The sequence below is a fragment of the Pan troglodytes genome, chromosome 5, assembly GCF_028858775.2.
Source record: "Pan troglodytes isolate AG18354 chromosome 5, NHGRI_mPanTro3-v2.0_pri, whole genome shotgun sequence".
Taxonomy (NCBI): domain Eukaryota; kingdom Metazoa; phylum Chordata; class Mammalia; order Primates; family Hominidae; genus Pan; species Pan troglodytes.
The window spans coordinates 18,182,328-18,202,541 of NC_072403.2; the positions used below are offsets into that span (position 1 = coordinate 18,182,328).

At 40.4% G+C, this 20,214-nt stretch overlaps 1 protein-coding gene and 1 long non-coding RNA gene across 4 annotated transcripts in view; one reads left to right on the forward strand and one right to left on the reverse strand.

The window, feature by feature from the left end:
* The window catches only part of EDN1 (endothelin 1), a 121,482-nt gene that overhangs the window by 52,962 nt on the left and 48,306 nt on the right, over nucleotides 1-20,214 (forward strand). Inside the window, exon 1 of one of the 3 annotated variants that reach the window (XM_063812784.1) lies at nucleotides 1,998-2,156. The exons of the other annotated variants lie outside the window; for them this stretch is intronic. The gene's annotated coding sequence lies outside the window, so the exon portion shown is untranslated. Of the gene's footprint in view, nucleotides 1-1,997; nucleotides 2,157-20,214 lie in introns of those variants that run through there. 3 annotated transcript variants of the gene reach the window in all.
* LOC107975057 (uncharacterized) lies at nucleotides 519-17,469 on the reverse strand. Its single transcript, XR_001718262.4, has 3 exons — nucleotides 16,764-17,469; nucleotides 3,915-4,060; nucleotides 519-905 (listed from the first exon to the last, which is right to left on the reverse strand). It is a non-coding gene; the product is annotated as an uncharacterized LOC107975057 (long non-coding RNA).

Sequence of the window (20,214 nt, forward strand, 5' to 3'; positions counted from 1 at the left end):
TAAGCCGAAACCTGAAGGAGAAATGGTATTTAGCCAGGTAAAGAAAGAGCAACGCTTCAAAAGCCCGGAGGCAAGAGCGCTTGGAGCAGCCTGAGGGTACTGGAAACGAAACTGCATGGCTGAAGCTTACAGATGCTGCTCTGTGCATGGGCTGTTGTGCAAAGTAGAAACTTCTCATCTCGAGGTGAATAAATTGCAGAAGAGCGTCCCCTCTCTAGGCCAACCAATGAGAAAAAAGAGACTTCCTCTGGGATGATTGAGTCTCTCCACTGTGCACCAGGAGGCTGAGGTCAGCCTTTGTCGGGGAGCCCCCCTGTAGGATGCCACCTGCACAGGCATGCCCAGAAGCCTTGGGAGGAGGGAGGAGGGTGTGGAGAGCTGAGTTAGATCTTGGTAAGCAGGAGCTGACTCAAAAACAGCTTTTATGGCACTCTAAGGAGTTTGAACTTTGCTCTATGGGCAGCGATGCGCCTTTGAAGAACTTTAACCTAACAGTGACTCTCTTACAGAAGTTCGTTCAACAGACATTTATTGTGCTCCTGCTTATGCAACAGGCACACCAGTACATGCGGTTCTGGGGGTACACATGGTGAGGAAAAGAGACACGGTACCTGCCCTGGTGGAATTTACGCTTTACTAGTGAAAGAACGCATACTGGGGGACAAGTAAGAGACAGAACACCATGAGAGCAGCTTGAACTAGAGGGAGAATCTGTTAAACAATCCTGCAAGGTCAACATGGTATTCTGTTTTCCAGATAAGGAAACTGAAGGTAGGGAGGTTTAAGTAACTTATCCAAGACCACGCAAGTGAGCTTCAAATGCACTTCGGTGTGATTTCAAATCCCATATCCTTGTACTACAGAGATAAGAACAAAATGATGAATAATATGTTCTTTAAAAAAACCTGAAACATGAATATAGAAAAGATGTATCATTACATTTACACACACTCACACACACACACTCACACACACACATCCCCTTTATCTTCCTTCCCACTCACCCATGCACATATACCCTAGTGAAATAAAACCCGACCAACCTTACTTTTCAGGAAACACAGGCTGGAAAATATTTGTCAGGACATGGCCAATGGCTTAGCTGTAATCCCTATATGGGCCTATTCAAACTAGTTAATTCTTTCCTGGGGAAAACCATTCTGTAATTGCAGACCTTGTCTCTTAACTTAGCAGAGCCTCTGACAGGTGGATGCCATTTACAGGGTCCCAGAGCTGTGAAAAGCCAGTCTGACTGTCTGTTTTAGAACTCTTAAGTTCAGGTAAGCAATTTTGTAAATTAATGTCAGTTATCTCTCTTTTGTTTGAAGCTGGTTGGGGTAGAAACTCCATGTTCCAAAATTTTGTCACCCTGACCAATAAAATGCCCCCTGCTTTCAAACACAATCAGACCTGCTTTAGGGGAGTATTGTCTGTGCTTTATTTGAGCCTTGATTAAAATGGAGATCAGAAAGACTCACAGATGTCTCTTCTCCAAACTCAATAAACCCCAGGTCCTCTTACTTTTCATCTTACATTTTCTCTCTTTATAAAAGTATTCATTTCTCTTCTTTGAATTATCTCCTTTCAAATAACTTCCTTCGTTAGAAAAAATGTAGGAATATGCATTTTGGGAAACAAGAGCTACCAATGGTAATTACAATTGATTTTTATTATTCATGAGATTCCTACTATTATTATTCTCATTGCAGTTATGTTCTACAGGATCACTATGAACACTGAATGAGTGAATACTGAACTACATTGCTCCTAGGAAAAAAATAGGGTTAGGTTCCTGCAAACCTCTGGTCAACTGGCCAATACATAACCTTGTTTTATGTGTATTTCTGTTGAAAAACACCTTATGTAACATATATTATTGATTCATTAACATTGAACTCACAGCCAGCGGCCATATAACTCATGCCTGAATGAAGCTTATCTAACACATGTATTTTCTCTGTAAGGCCCATCACAGCCTTCTGGCATTTAGGGACACCAGGCAGCGCTATGCTCAGGGGCCATTTTGAACAGTGAAACCACCAACAAAAAGCACAAAAATGTGAAGAACATGGTACAAAATTGATGGCAAAAAGGACACCTGTTTACAGGATAAGGGCTGAAACGAGAAGGCCTAGTGTCACCTTGTTTGACCTCAGGTAGGAACGTGTGGGTTGGTAACTCGAATTTTTCACCACTCTGCATGTCCATGAATCTCTCTGAAAGCCCCATGAATATTGATTTTGAGGTTACAAATAAACTTAAGCAAGCAGGTGAATTGGCAAATACGGAACTTCTGAATAATGAGAATTGACTGTATTTGTTCTTCTCTATTAAGTAACGGGGTCTGTTGCAGATGGAAGAAAGAAAGGGTGAAAGATTTTTGGAGACTCAGGAGACTTTTTTTAAAATGATTTGCCCAAGGCACAGAACCAAAACAGTAGTTCATTGGCCTAAGGTGGGGAAATATAATTCCTTGCATCTCCAGCAATCTGTCTGCAGTTCTGTCCCTGTGAAAAATGACTTGCCATAATATACAAGCCTTGTTACTATGTAAGTGTAATTATATTTTAATAAAAAATAGATTTATAACCAAACAATAAGCTGTGAGATTAACAGCCCAGAACTGGCTGTGAACTTTCAGCCATCTAACCCTGGCACTCCTGCCTCTCCGCAGCACTTACTTTCTGCCAGGAGTGGGTGATTGAACACCACTGACCAGGAAGGGCTCCTGGGAGCCACATTTTTTGCTTGGCATTTTTAATTGTAAAAACCAGTGTTCCACCAACACTGCAATTCAACGAATCAAAAGTCAAATCCATGCTTAACAGGAAAAGATAAAAGCATCAACTTAAAGGAATGAAACAAATTTGAAAAGCAATGGAAAAGGAAAGTCATATGGAGTGAAATCCATTCAAGACACGTTTTATTGTTTTTCCCATATGCATTTGCTGCCCAGCTTTGACTATTAATCATAATTTTTTTCTTCTACTAAAACTAAACCATAATTTGACTTCTAGATTCTTCCAGGGTCGTGCTCTGAACAGAAGCACGAAATATTTCAGTAGCTTTTTAGACAACTATTTCAAAAGCAAACACATGGTTGTCTGCAGAGTTGTAGGTTAAAGCTATAAATTTATTTTATTAAACAGAGAGGAATTGGTGAAACTGAAAGACACTATAACCCTGACATTTTCATGAAATAATATTCTTGTCTGATTTTTTTTTTAGTTTTTACTCAGATATCACTCAAGTTACACATAAATGGTAATTTTTCTTTATAATAAGCTTCCATCTCTTGTATAAATTTAATGTGTTCAGTGATGACTGTGGATAAAGTCACCTAACGGTGATTTTCTAAGGGAGGTAAACTTTATTGTCATAATTTCCTGGTTATTACCTAGTAAAACAAGTTTTTAAAAAACCAAAAAACAATAGACTTAAAACCATAAAGACCTTTTTAGCATTCGGATTAAATAAAAGAAAGGGTAAAATGTTGACATTTTCCTAAGAGATACCAGTTCTTCACATTTTTATATAATCTCTTAATATGAAGCATATAATGTGTATAATTATATATTTTATATTTTATTATATAAAATTATAATATAATAAAATAAAGTGTTTATATTTATAATATAATACAATAAAGTGTATATTATATTATATTTATAATATATAATAAAGTATATGTTATAATTTTATATAATAAAATATAAAACATATAATTATAATATACACTTTATATGGTAACATGATCATAGTCTCTACCAATACATATATCTGATTAGATCACCATATGGGAAGTCTGTTCATATTTTTAGTTATTGGGTTTTTTTTTCACCAAGCAATAAAATGTCCAGTATCAAATAAATAAGGGTCATATGATTCCCAGATGACATGACCAGGGTACTCACAAAATTCAGAGAAGCTGAGTCAGATCATTTCAAGAGGACAAATGCAGCGCTCCCCCAAATTCAGTAACTTGTGGAATGTAGCAATCTTGTATTTTCTCTGAGCCAAGCAGCCTGATGTTGTCAAACTCATCTTTCATTTCCTCTGCCTTACCGCAGTGTTAGTGGTTTCGTTATTAGAAGGAAAAAAATGCATAAATGTCTTAGTTAAGATGAAATTGCATCTATTAAAATAAAGTTGATCCTAAATGATTCTTTCACTCAAAGTATTAATAGACTAAAGGAAAATGTTGCAAACTATGAATTAGTGGTATAGTTTATGAACGGTAGCTGTTGTGATTCATGCATATGCCTTTTGGTTACCTTATAATGAAAGGTTGTTGGGTACAGCCTTCACATCAATGAGAAAATCAACAAAATGTTCTTGAAAAGACGACTGGCAAACTTTCTTTTATTTTTCTGTTCTCATTAGTAGAAAGAGGGACAGGTCACTTTCAGAAGGATTAAAAGGTCAAAAAACTTGGTGAAGGGATGTCTACACAAGCCTTTAGAAAGCTGTTATCAGAGGATCAGCTAGAAAACAATCTTAGAGCTAATCCTTTGGCTGGATCCAAAGAAAACCCAGCAGATTTAAGTTTTCTCTTTTTTCTCTTTGTTTTCCTTTACAGGGGTATTTCCCACAAAAGCCTTTCAGTTGCCTTCATCCAAAGTTATAGGTCCTGAGTCCTTTTCAGCTCTTTTATTCTGTCTCCAAGCCTAGCCCTTCCTAGCTCTGTCCTCCTACCTTTTCCTGATCTTTTCCATTTTGCTTGTTTTCATCAGGGGTTCCCCCTAAATCCCTCTTAGCATCCCCTAAAGCCTAAATGTTCATGGATGGAGAACTTCTTCTGAGGGAAAAACAAGACTGATTCACAGAATTCTAGCATTAAAGAGGACTGTAGAAATTATCTAGTCTACCCGCCTTCTTCCTCCACCATTTTACAGGCAAACAGAATTCACGAAATTGCCCAAGGTCATGTCCAGGTAGCGACTGCACCAGGACCAAAGCTCTGTCAATAATAACTGCAAATTGGTTGCAAAGTCCTTTGGACAATTCAAGCTGCTCTACCTACCTAAGGCACTATGATTATTATTATTATAATACAGATGTTATTATACAGAGCCGACCGCATGGGCAAGATTGCTGCTGGTGATGTGTGTGATGCCAACTCACCAAGACCCAGTGGCATCACGCTGGCATGTTGAAAAGAAAAAGGGGTGACATCTGCTTTACATACAGAGCCTCATGACCTGTACTCATAGCTGGAGGCATCAGTCATTGCACTACGAGAGGAAGTGGGCTTTGAAATACCTTGGGGTTGATGTCCCAAGAACACCCTTCTTCCGCTCCTCCTCCCTGTACTCCTTGAACTGCTGCTCATGGGAGCCTGAGTAATACAGAAATTGGAGGACAACCACACAGCACAAGTGTAGGTTTGACAGGAGTTTACATAATGCTGTAGGAAAAGAAACCAAATAAAGGCTTCAGCTTTGCTGAGGCTCTCCCCATCCCCCTCACATGCCAAATGCTCCTTTTGTGGCTCACACTCCTTCGTCTTTAGTCAGAGAGGCCAGGAGCCCACCTATACATCTGTATCAGGGTTAGGAAGTTGGCTGTTGTTAACAATGTTGAATGCACTTTGCTATTCACTACTTTTGTGGTTAGAAAAGCCTCCTGATATCAAACTTTAGAATCAAGCACCACCTTGTGGTCTGATGCATTTATTAAACTGGTACAATTTGAGAGCTGAAACTGGAAATGCTCCCTCAGCTGGTAGTAGAGAGCCAGGATCTGAAAACTGACTCCCAGGTGGCTGCCTGGAAGCAAGAACCCCCAAGGTGTCTTTCTGCTGCTTCTCTGGGTTCTCAGACCAGTTAACAATGGCATCCCCTTTCATGGGGTGAATCCCATGTTCCTGACACTAACACATTATGCTAGATATGTATAGTAAGTAGCCAACTTAATCCTTTCAAAACCACAGGGAAGTGTTTCTTATTACTTCAACTTTTAAGTGAGGAAACGGAGGCGGAGGTCACTTAGTGGTCCAGTCACAGACAAATGGCAGGGCTTGGATTGACTTGGAAGTCAAGTCTTTCTGAAGCAAAAGTCTCTGCTGTTAAACACTGCTCTGCTGACCTCTAAGGCCAAGACCAAGACCAGGGTCCACTTCAGGCTCTTTTGGGGCATTTTGGCTCTTGGCTGCAAACCCAACCAGAACTGCCAGAATCCTACCTGGAACTCACTCAAGGTGCTAGAATTAACCTGTTCTCCAAGGTTACATTGATCAGGAAGGTTTGCATTCAGAGATGGGGACTTCATTGGTGTCCATGGACCTACTGAGATAGCCAGAGTTTAGGAGAAAGTTTGGCTTTTGAGGATGGGCCAGACAGCAAATGACCAGACTCTAGATCATTCATGAAGAAACAAAACCAGAAAGAGATATTTGACAAATATTCACTTGGACAATTACAGTGCTTCCTGAACTGAAATTCAGTTACTCTTTAAAAAGGATGATTTTATCATATTCATTGTTTGAAGGGGAGGATTGGAGTATCTGCTTGGCAAGTGAGTAGTAGTGATGTGGGCCAAGTCATGTTAGAAGGGAGATCTCGCCCCTGGTCTTGTTCCAGTGATATCATAAGTGTTCTTGGGCAAGTCACTTCTTTGTCTCTGGGTCTCCATTTTCTCATTCGTAGAATAGGGGTTGGACTTCACTAAGAGGTAGATGGTTCTAAAGTACAGCACAATTGTATGGAAAATGTGAGGCAGGAACCTCAGCTTTCTCCGTTTCCTTAGAAAGTCTGTCCTGCTCAGGCTTCCTTCCTATTCTCCACTGAATCTGCTGCTAATTTTGGTAACATGATGACTTCCACATAGCAATGTTTACTAACATGTCTAAGGACAATGATTAACGGGAATATATGCTTCTCTGTTTTTCCAAAGTAGATAAATCCATATAGTTCATAACTCCCTGACTCTCCATACACCAAAAAGAAATACAAAAAGTACCATGAAAAGAGGAAGCACTGCCATGAACGGTCTCCCCTTGAATGGCTAGTATGTAATGCCAAGACAGTGCCTGTTCATTTCAAAGCCTCTCCCATTCTAGTTCCTTCCTGTGCTCTCACTCCGAATTTCTTACTTGAGATCTCTATTGGTTGAGCCATTCTTTTAACAGATAATCTGTACTACAGTAGACTCTAAAACAGAGCTGTCCAACAGAACTTTCCACAATGTAGAAAATGTTACTTGTGCTCTGCAATGGCCATAGGTGACTATTGAGCATTTGAAATGTGGCCAGTAAGACTGGACCAAGTGTTTAATTTTATTTAATTTTCATTAATTTAAATTTAAATAGCCACAAGTGACTGGTGTCTACCGTATTGGACAGTGCAGCTCTGCAATATTGCCATCACATAGGCCTTTGTTGCAGACATTCTGATTTCTGAGACACAAAGCGTACATCATAACAGGGCTATCCTGAATACTGGCTTTACAAGCAGACTTTCAAAAGATTGCTTCTCCATGTTTTCTTGTATACAAGATTTCATAACAATAATGGTATGTCAGTCTTTTTAAACTGTTTTCTGTTTGAGATAACTGAATTGTTTCTTGACTTATTTCAACTGAATAGTTGAAAAGGAATCCCTATTTGATTCCATGGGAATAAAACTTATTCCTTGGTTGCAAATAAAAAGAAGAGTATTATCTCACTTTGTAGGTTTTTCCATTCAATAATAGAATAAATTTGAATGTACATTTTCTAATGGCTTCCAGTGAATGAGTAATTTTGATGCCAAACAATTTTTTTTTTTTTTAGACGGCATCTCGTTCTGTCACCCAGGCTGGAGTGCAACCTCCACCTCTCAGGTTCCAGTGATTCTCCTGCCTCAGCCTTCCCAGTAGCTGGGACTACAGGCGTGTGCCCCCACACTAGGCTAATTTTTTTGTATTTTTAGTAGAGATGGGGTTTTGCCACGTTGGCCGGGCTGGTCTCAAACTCCTGACCTCAGGTGATCCACCTACCTTGGCTTCCCAAAGTGCAGGGATTACAGGCGTGAGCCACCGTGCCTGGCCCTGATGCCAAACAATTAATAATAAAAGTAGATTTTCACTTTAAAAAGGGAGCTCTATAGATAAATTCATTTTTCCTAAAATATTTGATATGGAAGATGAAATTAGGAAAAAAAACTGGTAAAATTCTAAGTGCTTTATTATAAATCTCTTATCCTGAGTAAGCTCAAGTGACAGTCCAAGTATGTTTCTAATTAATTAGGCCAATATTTCTTTTTTTTGTGTGTGGTAGGAAACTTTTACTTCTTAACTTCTATCAAGTATATTTCTTTTTTTTAATTATTATTATTATTTAGGTTCTAGGGTACATGTGCACAACGTGCAGGTTTGTTACATATGTATACATGTGCCATGTTGGTGTGCTGCACCCATTAACTCATCATTTACATGAGGTATTTCTCCTAATGCTATCCCTTCCCCCTCCCCCCACCCCACATCAGGCACCGGTGTGTGATGTTCCCCACCCTGTGTCCAAGTGTTCTCATTGTTCAATTCCCTCCTATAAGTGAGAACATGCGGTGGTGTTTGGTTTTCTGTCCTTGCTATAGTTTGCTCAGAATGATGGTTTCCAGCTTCATCCATGTCCCTACAAAGGACATGAACTCATCCTTTTTATGGCTGCATAGTATTCCATGGTGTATATGTGCCATATTTTCTTAATCCAGACTATCATTGATGGACATTGGGGTTGGTTCCAAGTCTTTGCTATTGTGAATAATGTAATTAGGCCAGTATTTCTTAACTGGAACAAAGATTGAGTAACATTATCCACGCTTATCTCAAAATAAAACCTTTTAACCTCAAAGAATATGAAGAGGTTTTCAGGTCGGAGATAGTCCTGAGAAAGTGATACCTAGGCTGGAAGAGAAGACCAAAAAGTCTTACAAAATTGTAAACTTACAAATTTTTTATAAATGTGGTAAATTTTGATAAATGCTTGCATGAGAAAACATATTGCTGTGTTTTAGAATTTGTGAGGGACATCAGTAAGCAAGAGATTCTGACTTTGCTCTGGAATGAGAGAGTGGAACTCCTAGTGTCTTTCCTCATAATCTGCTGAACGACTGAGGTTTTCATCCTAGGACCATATGATGACCTGCTACTCCAGGGCTGCCTGTGCTTTATAATGATGCTATACAGACACTGTTGTCCTATGGGATCTGAGCTCCAGTTGAAGAATGTTTCATATACTTCTATTCTTGGTGCAGAGAATTGTCTCTACTATAGAAAGTGACTTAACACTCCCAAACTGCATCGTCTGAGAATGGGCATTTCTCATGTACTCAAAGGTTAATACATGGAAATCAATCTCAGGCCTTAAAAAAGGAAAACCCAGTGGGCGTGGTGGCTCACGCCTGTAATCCCACCACTTTGGGAGGCTGAGGTGGGAGGATCACTTGAGGTCAGGAGTTCAAGACCAACCTGGCCAATATGGTGAAACCCTGTCTCTACTAAAAACACCAAAAATATTAGTCAGGCCTGGTGGCGGGCCTCTGTCATCCCGGCTACTCAGGAGGCTGAGGCAAGAGAATCGCTTGAACCCGGGAGGCAGAAGTTGCAGTGAGTCGAGATGGCGCCACTGCACTCCAGCCTGGGTGACAGAGCAAGACTCTGTCTCAAAAAAAAAAAAAAAAAAAAGGGAAACCCAAAATGCAGCAGAAAACCAATTTAAGTCCATGCTTCTATTTCTTTGTGATTTGGTTTTCGTGGGAGTTTGGGCTTGAGGGGATGTAGGCATTCCTCTGGGGTGTGATAGCACATTTGTGCCATGATAAGGCCAGTCCCTGTCCCAGTGGAGTCATTTCTCAAGTCCTGTGTCATGGGGAAAGTGAAGGTCTCCCCTGCCCACTCTACTCCCACTCAAGTGGCTGCAGAAGAGGGGGATATTAGGCACCATAGGACAGGAAGAGCCACAGACTCAGTGACCTCTGTGCAATGAGGAGGTTGGTCAGAGCGCATTTGTCAGAGAACCAGCTGTGAAATGTATGGAGGCGGAGGGGAAGCACTTTCCAAGGTTAACCAATCCAACCCTTAGACTGCCAGCTGTCCTCGCTTAGAACCACGGCTGATGCAGCTGTGGTTAAAGCATGGACATCTAGTTATCGTAGGAAGAGAGATGGAGAATTCTTCCCTTGCAGTCAATTTGTAAGCTGATGCAAGAAACCCACCATTGTAGCCACAAAATCAAAATCAAAGAGGAAAGTGAAAGAATAGGACCCAGGCAGGCTGTGCAACCAAGCATTTCCTTTAGCTCCTCTTGACCAAAGGCATCCCAATTTCCCAGTGAAGATGAATTAGAAATTACATGAGAACCATATGGTAGATTATTTCTAGATTGGTGTATAAATATATACAGCGCTGAAGCCAATTGTTTGAAAAACTGCCTGTATTATATCAGTTGGGTGAGTTTAGCTCTTCTCAATGGATCTTTTAGTTATTGGAATAAAATTCCAACTTATAGCAACTTCTTCAGTATAAATTAGGCAGACTTTCAGCAAGTCCTGTGAATACCCAGTTCCTGGCACACAGTGGGCCTCATTACAAGTTGACCGAAGAACCTCAGTTCTGGGTTCTGTGACAATTCTGGGCCCAGAGTTGTCACAGGGCCAATGAGATAAGCAGCATTGCTTGGAGAATGTTGCCTCAATCATTCATGTTCCTTTCTGGCTGTGATGTATATTACACTCTCCATAGTAATTGTCTGTCTCCATAAACCCATTTAAAAATACGCATGTTAACATAATAGGATTGCTAATTATACTTGGATGTTCTTGTTCCTTTTCTGACTCTATAATAAAGCCTCAAAATGCTAGCTAGGTCACGGCCACCTAAAAGAAATTACATTTCCTTGACCCCCTTCCAGCAGATATGGCCAAGTGACTACACTTTGGTCAATGGATATAAACAAAAGAAATGTGTAAGGCTCCCAGGATCTATCTTTTAGGGGTAGGGGTAGGCCCTTCTCCTGCCTCTTTTCTCATCCCTACCTGCAATAACTTAAATATGATGGCTTAAGCTAGAAGAACCATTTTGGACCATAAAGTAAAAATCCTCTGTTGAAAATAGAGGGAACAGGCCTGGTGCAGTGACTCGCACCTCTAATCCCAGCACTTTGGGAGGCTGAGGCAGGAGAATTGCTTGAGCCCAGGAGTTTAAGACCAGCTTGGGCAACATAGGGAGACCTGGTCTCTACAAAAAATACAAAAATTAGCTGGGCATGGTGGTGTGTGCCTGTGGTCCCAGCTATTCAGGAGGCTAAGGCAGGAGAATCACTTGAGCCCGGAAGGCAGAGGTTGTAGTGATCTGAGATTGCAACATGGCACTCCAGCCTGGGTGTCTCAAAAACAGAAAATAAAAAACAAAAACAGAAAAGAAAAAAGAAAGAAAATAGAATAGCATGATAAAAGGAGTGTAGGTTGAGTGAGAGAGAGGATTTGGTGGAACAGAGGTTATAAAGTAAAATAAAAGCAAAGGTATTATGGATAAAATCCATGTTCAGACATCATCGTTCTGATTGCTTATAGGCAGAATTGGTAGAATTCAGGTAGGCCAGATGCCATGAAATTTTGTATTGACAAAGAGACCAGCAGTCTAGCCTGCAAAAGCCTTTGACCATTCAATACCTAAGGTGACCACCTTTCCCAGACAGCCAGCAGGAAGGCTGTGAAAGCTGTGAAGGCTTTAAGAAAGGTGCGCACTTGGGAGTATTATGAGCCGGGAAACATTTCCTAAAGGGAGAGAAAACCCACAGGCGGCAGTGAATGAAGAAGTTTTGCCCAGTGAGCTGGTGAGAGTCCAGCTGACTCTCATGATTTTGTTTTCTCTTTCTGCCCAGTGGGATCTGATAATTTTTAGAGATAAGGAACTATTATGTGATTCTCAGTTTTTAATTTTTCTGAGTGGGAGAAATGTTTGTTTATATAAAGTTTGTCCTGTTCTTATTGGACTTGTAGGAGTGTTGTATTAGGTAACTTACATTTCTATTTTGTAGGGCCCCTGAAAATGAGTAGTTACACTCAGACCTGATAAAGAGCATGGAATAGTACCTGAAAATCCTGGACTTAGAACCAGATGCATGAATTTGGTGGAACTCTGGGATTCTTTATCTGGGAGTAGAGGGATTGAGTACATTTTAAACATGGAAATAAGGGTACACTGAGATACATGGGTGGCCAAAGGGGAGACATAGCTGTCTTTCAATATCTATTCTCCCTCAGGTTCTGTGAACCTGAAAGAACCAAGGACTATAAAGAGCAGTGGTGTAAAACTCCCAGGAAGTGTCTTTAATGGGAGATCATGTGGCTTTATCTTGTCTCTTTTTTGCATCCTGCTGCCTGGAACACAGATGTGATGGCTGGTGTTGATCCTGCTGTGTGCTGAGGGAGATGGAACATCGAGGTAGAAAGCACTGGATCTTCTAAGCATGGTGGAGCCATTATGCCAGCCCCAGATCATTTACATTCAGATGAGTGTGCAAATTTTTATTCCCTTAAAGCCACTTAGATTTCGAATTTTCAGTCACTCTCAGCTGAACCCAATCCTTACTGCTCTTGGAAGACATTTACACTGTGGGAACCTTAGGATGCACTTTTTTTCTTTTCTTTCTTTCTTTTTTTTTTTTTATTGAGATGGAGTCTCACTCTGTCACTCAGGCTGGAGTACAGTGGTGTGATCTTGGCTCACTGCAACCTCTGCCTCCTGGGTTCAAGCGATTCTCCTGCCTCAGCCTCCTGAGTAGCTGTTATTACAGGTGTGCACCCCACACCCAGCTAATTTTTGTATTTTTAGTAGAGACCGGGTTTTGGTTTCTCCATGTTGGCCAGGCTGGTCTTGAACTCCTGACCTCAGGTGATCTGCCCGCCTCAGCCTCCCAAAGTGCTGGGAAGGACACACTTTTATAAGCAGGCATCTTTGGAGATCTTGGTGGGAGAGATGGCTCAAGGAGAGGAAAAGAGGGAGGTATTGGTACAACTGGGTTTTTATAGGCCCAGCACTAGCTTCATAAAAGTTATTTGAAAAAAAGTATGGGTCTATGTTTTTGTCTGATGAGGTGGCCCATTGCTCTATGGTAAGTGGAATACATAATTGCTCTCCTTTGCTTTTGGAAATTAAATGTATTTAGAATTGAAACCAGCTTATGGTTTTCTTCTCTTACTCATTTTCATAGAAGATGATCCTATGAGTAACACTTTTTTTGGAGACTCAATCATTGTTTCCAGTCTCTTGCATTCTCTAGTAGGTGGTTTATCCTCAGTAACTTTTGCAAATTGCATCAACATACTTGCCTCCTACAAATTTAAACTCAATAAACCAAGGAGAACAAGGGTGTGATGGTGGGAATTTCTTTTGAAAGAGTCAAGCCCATGCTGTGCAGGCTGCACCCATCTTTACTGCTTTCCCATAAAAGGCTTGGGGGAAGGAAGTTAAACCATAACCCCATTAGGTAATAGGCTATGCATTAATGCAATTTATCTGGAATGAGGAAGGAAGAGATTCAGCTTTGAAAGAATTTCCTCAACAGCATATTCCTCTTTGCTGCAAAGCTGTTTCTCTTCAGGTGAGACCCAGGAAGCAGCCTGGGAATCCGTTGACTGTCGATACCAAAGGCTTTCTGGAGGTGTGCAGTCTCTAGGGATTTGAGGGTGTCGCCCAACAGTCAGTGTGATTTTACAACCAGTTCTCTCTAGGCTAATTTCTAACTCAGGGAATGAGAATGGTCATGCTGAAAAGTGGTAGAGAGATTTGACTCACCTGATTGCAAGGACCAGGTCTGCCACCCAGTAATTGTGTGGACTAGAAGGTGGTGGAGTGAGTGGTGACCTCTGAAGAGTATGACCTCTCAAGCCAACTGCTTGAGCTCCAATTCTGCCTCTGCTACTTTGTGACTGTGTAGCCCTGGGAAGTTATTTTACCTCTCTGTGCCTCAGTCATTTCCTCTATAAAATAGGTCTCTATATGGACCTACCTTATAAGGTTGCTGTGAGTGGCACATGCAAATGTGGTTATAAAGTATATCCCATGGTATGTGGTGTAATTTATTTTTTGAGGGGAGATAGTGAGGTGCTAGTTACACACTGGGATGAGGTAGATCCTTGTTTGGATCTCAGCCTTGCTTCTCCCTGGGTAGGTGGCTTTGGATCGCTGCTCACCTTGCCAGGTCCCTCTGGCTCCTCCTTGGCTGAACATGCTTTGACTACACTGACCTTTCTGTTTCTCCAGCCCTCCTCATGGCCTGTATATAATATTTCTTCCAGTTGGAATGCTCTCTATTAACCATTATGATTCTCATGAAGGCTGTTTCTGTTCTCCAGGCTGGGTTCAGGTCTCTGTGATATCACTCGAGGAGTTCTGTACCTACCCTCCTGAGCACTTAGAATTGTGCTAGAGTATTCATTTGTATAATTACAGTTGACACTTAGGCAGCTCCAGGGATGGGGGCACCAACTCTCCTTGCAGTCAAAAATCCACAGATAACCTTTGATTCCCCAAAAACTTAACTAGTAATAACCCGCTGTTGACCAGAAACCTTAGTGATAACATAAACAGCCAATTAACACCCATTTTGTATGTTATATGTATTATATACTGTATTCTTATGATAAAGTAAGTTAAGAAAAGAAAATGTTATTTAAAAAATCATAAAGAAGAGAAAATATATTTGCTATTCAGTAAGTGGAAGTGGATCATCTTAAAGGGCTTCATCCGTGATGTCTTCACATTGAGTAAAGAGGAGGAGGAGGAGGAGAGGAGGAGGAGGAGGAGGAGAGGAGGAGGAGGAGGGGCTGGTCTTGATGTCTCAGGGGTGGCAGAGGCGGAAGAGGTGGAGGAGGTGGGAGGGAGGCAGGAGAGGCAGGCACACTGGGGGTAACTATTATTAATGAAAATCCTTGTGCAAGTGGATCTGCACAGTTCAACCCATATTATTCAAGGGTCAACTGTATTCCTATCTGTACTCAGGACTGTGAGTTCCAAGAATGGTTAACAAGTCCTGTGTCTTTCAACCCAATGTCTATACTGGTGCCTGGCTCAGAGGGGACACAACAAATACATGAATGCTGAATTAATACATACATACATAAAATGAATGTGAGAAGAATTTCCTTTTCTGATGGTTTTATAAACTATGAGCTACTTGAAGGCAGATTACATTTCATCTATAGTTATATCCCCAAAAGCCTATAGTTAGCAAGAAATTAATGTATTTGTCATGTGGATGAGTAAACTGTACCATAGTGATTCGAATTTAATTTACTAAAATATAACATTCTGATTTGAAAATAAATAAAATTTCTTTAGAAAAGCTTTTGTTGGATATAACCTAATTTATACAAATATTCTTTTTTTATTTGTCAATTGAGAAAGTATTTAGTTACTCGTGATGGAAACTTTCTCTTTTTTATATTAGAGATGTTATCTCACTGCAGAATATAAGTTAAGACTTGTAGCACAGCCATTCTGATAGATTTTGCTCTCAGAATTCATTTATCCTCTAAAAAGTATTGAGGATCCCAGGAAGCTTTCATTTGTGTGGGTTACATTTACTATATCAAAGAATATATTTACTATATCAAAAAATATTTTAAAAACATTTAAAATATTTATTTGTTTAAAGCAATAATAAACTCAATACAAATTAAATAAATTAACTAATTTTAATAAAATTAATTATATTTTTCTATGGATCTTTTGCCCATGCATGATTTTGCCAGGTAATGCATCAATCATTTGGAAAATATTAATTCATTGAGTGAATATTTGACCTTTCAAATGTTGGCTATACAATATTTTGAAAAATCACATTTGTTACTATCACTGATCTCATTAGAAAAGTCTTTGAGGCATTGGGAAGCTGTCTGGTTTACACAAGCAGGTACAAGTTTACCAAAATTCAAAGTTTTGCTTGAAGGTTCAAATGTTATTTTCAGCAACGAATAATGTTTGTTATTTTCCTTGAAGTGACAGGCTCTCTATTTAGTCTCAAGAAAAATTTGTCAGATAGCCAAGGCTGAATAACAATAGTTTGCAGTCAGTTGTCTTTTAGGGAAAAAATGGTTCCATGCAAAAATAGGCTATTTCAGCCTACAACTCATAGCAAGTGTGTAAGTATTAGAGTATACTGTAAGTGCTTCATGCTCACAATTACTACAAATGTCAATATGGTAAAGAAGGCAAATAACATCTTAATATTATTTAAAAAATAGTTTTGATCTTATGCTCCTGCAAAAGGATCTTAGAGAAGCCCAGGGGTCCACAGACCACACTTTGAGAGCCACTGCTCTAGGGTATTCTAACATTAAATTACAAGACTCATTGACCCCACATAGATGAAATTTACAACAATATGGCTTTTAATTAATCAACTTTTCCTGCAACTTCTACCCTATCAGGAACAAATAAGCCAAGAGCAAAATGTTACGAAAGATTGTGATAACTGAGTTTAAGATCAATGTACGAGAACTATCTTATCAATATCACCCATAATTATTAGTGTAAAGAAGTCACAAAATGTCTTTTAAAAAATTCTACCCCGAAAACATTTCAGAATGTAAGAAGTGGCAATAATTATAATAAGTGGCTACGAACTCCACTTTGAATGCATTTTCAGCAGCTTTTTTCCTAAACATTTATCACGTATTATTTTATTTTAACATGTCTCTGTGATATGGGTACATAGGACTTGATATCATCTCTGTTTTAGAGATGAGGAAACTGAGAAAAAAATGACTAGATTCACCCACCATTGCCTAGGAAACTGGCGGTGGAACTGGGTAGCTCTCCTGATGAATATTTCAATGCCTTTTCTTTTTCACCCTGTGGAATCACTTGGCCAGCCAGACTCAGCAAACACGTTTCATGTCAATAAAAAGAGAATATTCCAATGAGCCCAGTGACTTTGGAAATCCCTAAAGTGGAGTGTTCCAAGTAACTGAAAACCTGGGGGGAAAGAGTGACCTCTGTGAGCTTTTCCAGCTTCCACTTCTGCTGATGGGTAGGAAGTTCATAGGAAGGAAGACATTCTCTTAGCCTGGGCTATGTCCCTTGCTAAATTTAGGATTCCAGATTATAGAAACACCCTCAGATGACCAAGCCCTCCACCCCTGATGTTCTGGGAGCTCTCATTCTGAAAGAACAAATGCATTTTTCCTTCCCCTTTGGAACCAGATAGTAAACTTGGCCAAGGAGCCTGCCAGCCACTGGCCTGGTGTGAGTGAGTGGGGTGATTATTTGGAGATTTAGGCAGAAAGTGTTGAAGGGAAAGAGGCTGTGGGTGGGGAGGGACAATCAGCTAAAGAGATGGGAAGTATCATCCTCTTGTCTTGTTAAAGCAGAAAACTGTTTAAAATGTCATGCCCATATTTACTAGCTGTTTATAGGTAACAGAATCTCCTCTGTGTGTCGTCAGTGAGTAATTGCCATAACAATGTTGTATTTACATGACCCATATTTTACCCCACAAAGGCAGAGAAGAAGATCCTTAAAGAAATTGCATATACCTCTATGGTGTGTAGAGAAGAACAGCTGCTTTCCTCCCTCTTCCTACTCATATGGCTCTTGAAAATGCTCTCAGCCTCTTCCTTTAATAATTTCCATCATGTCCTCCTCTGCCCTTTAGATTGTAGCACACGATTTAAATGGAAGGTGCAGGGGAAGTGTTTCTGAGTGGTTTGCCTGACTCAAGCCACCTGGTGGGCAAGGGGCAGCATCTGAGGGGCTTCCTTCCACAGCCCGCCTCTTAGGGCCCAAGAGATAACAAGACCACATGCAGCTCAGATGCAATCACTTCTTAACATAGCTCAGAGGCAATCACTTCTTAACATTTGAGAAAACTTGCCTGGGTGAAAAACCATTTTCCCAGACAGCAATTTGCCTAGGAGTTGCAATGACATTGTTCTTCTGTGCCAAGAATATCAATCAGTTCAAAAGTCCCTCTCCTGAGAGCCACTGGCAAGATCCTGGGCGTGCACACACAAGCAGTATCTGTAACCCTGCTGCTTGGGGTTAGTGTAAATGTCAAGGCTGTGTATTAGAATTAATTGTTCTGCCACTATCTGCTCTTCCTTTGTCTTTTCCTCCTTTTGTATAATCGTTTGCCTTTTTTTTTTTTCTCCCTCGATCTTGTTGTTTCTAGCTTTATTGTTCTCAGTTTAGACTTGTGAGCCTTTGGGATGAAAAGTGATGTAAACTCTTGGAGAGGAAAGAACCCTGGATCATAGGCCAGAAGGCCTAAGTCCCAGTAACACTGTCATCCGTTAGCCTAGTCACACCACTAACCTATCTCCACCTCAGTTTTCCATCTCAAACTGGAGATAATAATCTGTATATTGATTGCTTTTTGAGACCCTTGTAAGAATCAATTGTTATTATGTAGCACTATTGAACATATGTATTTACTTTCATTACAGTACCTAGAACACCAGCTGGTGCATAGAAGGTGCCCAATAAACATTTGTTGAATTGATGACTATATTTGGAAATATTTTGTAAACTATGAAATCACTACACACTTGTTTTTATGACATTTTTCATAGATGATGCTACTAGCCTGCAGTGCTCTAGGCCTTGGGTTGTGTCTTGTCATGTCGGCTGTGTAAACAGGCTGGCTCCTGCCATGCCACAGGTGGCTGGGGATCTCTTTCCAGGCCACAGCATCTACTTGGTTTCTGTGATTCCAATTCCTGTGTGGATCTGACCCACTAACTAGAAGTTTGCGCTAAGTGAACCTTGGTGTGTAAATGTTGGTGCTGGAGGGTGAATGTGGGTACCTTGAAGCCCTGGTCTTATAAATGAGTAACATGTTTCTGTATAACATGGAATGATACAGATGATGGCATTGAGAATCCTGTTGGTCTCGGAAATTTCAAGGGAGTTCTAGTTCTAGACCAGATCAAACAAGAGACAATGGAAGATACCAGTATTTGGCAAAGGAAAGACATTTAGAATTTAGAAGTATTCTAAAGGATGATTTCTTTCTTTTTTTCTTTCTTTCTTTTTTTTTTTTGGAGACAGTCTTACTCCTTCACCCAGGCTGGAGTGCAGTGGCGTGATCTCAGCTCACTGCAAACTCTGTCTCCTGGGTTCAAGCGATTCTCGTGCCTCAATCTCCTAAGTAGCTGGGATTACAGACATGCGCCACCACGCCAGGCTAATTTTTGTATTTTTAGTAGAGATGGGATTTCACCATGTTGGCCACACTGGTCTCAATCTCCTGACCTCAGGTGATCCACCTGCTTTTGCCTCCCAAAGTGCTGGGATTACAGGTGTCAGCAATCACACGCAGCCCTAATGGATGATTTCTATTTACATCCTTCTTATAGACTGAGACAGATCCCCCTAAAATTCATGTGTTGGGACCCTAGCCTCTGTATTTGGAGACAGAGTCTGTGAGGAGATGTTAAAGGATAAATAAAGTCATAAGGTTAGGGTCTTAATCCAATGAGGCTGGTGTCCTTATAAGAAGAAAAGGAGATACTAGATCTCTCTTTCTCCCTCCACTCTTGTCTTCTGCTCCACAAAGGAAATATCAATGGATATTCCTCACAAGTCTAAACTGAGAACAGTAAAGCTAGAAACAACAAGATCGAGGGAAAGAAAAGGCAAAAGATTATACAAAAGGAGGAAAACAGATAGGAAAAGCATAGTGGCAGAACAATTAATTCTAATACACAGCCTTGACATGGAGCAAGAAGGAGGCTGTCTGCAAGCCATGAAGAGAGAGCTCTTACCAGGAACTGAATCGGCCACCTTGGTCTGAAACTTCTAGCTTCTAGCTTCCAGAACTGTGTGAAAATAAATGTCTGTGGCTTAAGCTACCCAGCCTATGGTATTTATTATGGCAGGCCAAGCTGACTAATACAACCCTCACCTCCTCTGTCTCATTTCTGGGTAGCTATCCTGAAATTCATGATTCTGACATTCTCCTATATGCAAAGAACATTGAAGTCTATGAGCAGACTGAACGTATATGTCTGAATATCCTTGTGAACTAAGCATGATGGAAGAGAGGAGACAAGAACAGCCACACTCCACTGAATGACAAGTCAAAGATTGCAGTGAGCAACTCTTTTACCTGGCTTGCCTGAGATAATTTTGATACATTACACTAAGCTTCAGGAGAGTGAAAGGGTGTAGGTTATGTCAATTAGCTTGTGGACTTTTTGCAAACCATGTGATTAAGGCTGGTGACATTCT